The sequence below is a fragment of the Musa acuminata genome, unplaced genomic scaffold (assembly GCF_036884655.1).
Source record: "Musa acuminata AAA Group cultivar baxijiao unplaced genomic scaffold, Cavendish_Baxijiao_AAA HiC_scaffold_570, whole genome shotgun sequence".
Lineage (NCBI taxonomy): Eukaryota > Viridiplantae > Streptophyta > Magnoliopsida > Zingiberales > Musaceae > Musa > Musa acuminata.
This window is the reverse complement of record NW_027020809.1, coordinates 47,501-49,801: the sequence shown is the minus strand read 5'-3', so window position 1 is coordinate 49,801 and position 2,301 is coordinate 47,501.

Here is a 2,301-nt window from a genome sequence, read left to right as displayed (position 1 = left end):
GATAATTGTTTTTTTTAAAAGTTGTGCATTAACCTTAGAAATGGTAACCATACATTGCAAGATATCTATGTATATTTTTTCAATGAAAGATTTCATAAAATAATGTGATTTGCGTATTAATCGGGTATTTTTTCTTTGAAGTATCTGCCAAATATGTTTTTGTAATTCCGGTCTTTTATCATGATAGGCTAGAACTATTTTCTTCTTGTCTTTTGTGATTCCTTCTATTTGATTCCTTATTGTGATTGTCTTATCAGCAAGATCTTTCATTTTTTTTTCTATGAGTAAATAATTTGTCCAATTCATAGATCGAATTTGAATGGTCGATTCGTGAATAATCTGATTATTTTTTTTTGAATCTTTTGCATTTTCATTTGGTTCATGTACTTTTCCCTTCCTCAATTCAAATAAAGAAATTTGGTTCACTTTTTCAAGTTTCTTCATTATTCGTTTTAGAACTAGAACTGTTCGTTTTAGAACTAGAACTATTCGTTTTAGAACTAGAACTATTCGTTTTAGAACTCGTTTTAGAACTCGTTTTAGAACTAGAACTATTTTGATGACCCATCTTTTTTTTTCTTTTGAAACTTTTAGAGAGTTCTTTTTTACTTTTCTAATTTTTTTTTTGAGTTCCTTATATATGGGTTCAAAAAAAGAAGGTTGCTTTCGGGGAGAACCAAAAGGGAGTTCCGTTTCCATTCCCCAAACTGTTAAAAAACAAAAATTTTCTTTTTTTCCTTTTTTTTTCATTGGATCTCCATGATGAGATCGTATTTTAGATCTTCGCCAAGGTTTTAAACGAAAAGGAAATAAAATCTTTATCTGAATACCATCTGTTAACCAATCTTGGGGAAATTCTGTTTCTGATAATGGAACACCATTATAGGTGCATTTAACATGTATTTCTCTATTCCATTCCTTCAAATCCTCATACCACTCGGGGAATTGGAATAATAACATACGTCCAATATTTTTAGCTATTATCAATGAAGGCAATACAATGTTTTTTCTAAAAAAAGATTGGGTTATCAGCATCAAACCTCTTATTGCTTGAGCAAATATAATGCTATCCCAAATTTCTGATATTGTTATCCGTTCATCTTCCTCTTTTTTTTTTTTCTCCTCGTCTTTTTTTTTCCCAGTGTTTGTCTCTTCCTCTTCCTCCTCAAAGTCGGAAGTTTCGGATTCTGGGTTTCCCCCCACGGAATTCCTAAAAATAAGATTAATTATTCGATATCTATATCTATCAAAAAAAGAAAAAAAAAAGACTTTGTCTATTCGATCCAAAAAAAGCGGGGAATGAACATTTGTTTGAAATATTTCCCAAATAACTGTTTTACGTCTTTGAGCACGCATGGATCCTTGGATTATACCCCGATTAAAATCTGGTTGTTGCGAATAACGTATCAAAGCCACCTCTTCTGCTTCTGCTTCTGCTTCTGCTTCTGCTTCTGCTTGATCAATATTATCAGTATCGGTATCCAGATTTTTATCAGTATAGATCACCACCCGTTTCGCTTTTCTTGAACAAATTTCATAATCTTCCTTCTGTTCTTCTCCATTTTCTTGATCCAGTCCTTCTAATTCATCGGTCAATTTGTATGACCATCGAGGAACCTTTTTACTGATTTCTTCTATTCCAATGGATTTTTTTTCTTCTATTCCAATGGATTTTTTTTCTTCTATTCCAATGGATTTTTTTTCAGTTGTTGTTTGATCATTTGGATTGGTTGTAATTATGTCGAATACAAATCTCAAGGATTTTGCTTTACTTTCTGAATTAATTCTTCTTTCTTCTTCCAATAAAAATAAAGAAGATTCATCGATTGACGTTAAGAAATTAACAATATAATTAAATGATGATTTCTCATCAAGCGGATTCTTTTCATGTTCAAATTCTCGAGAATTTTTAGAAATAGGAAAGAGCCCATGAATCTTATTTATCCAAAACGTTTCTATGGAATCTACATCTTCTTCTTCTGTAGAAGTAATTAAATCATTTGTAGAAGTAATTAAATCATTTGTAGAAGTAATTAAATCATTCATGATTGTATGTGAATAGAATTTTTTTATTGTTCTTATTGTTCCACGATACGGTCCGCTCAAAAAAGGATCATACGCTTTTGGCAAGTATTCTTGCTCATTCTCATCGTTGCATAATCTGGTCCTTTTTTCAAGTATATCTAGAGCAAGAGATATCCTTTCTTCTTCTTCTTCTTCTTCTTCTTCTTCTAGAGTTTTTATTCGACTTATCAATTCATTGCTCAAGTTGTATTTTTTTTGCTCATTGGTAGAAACCCA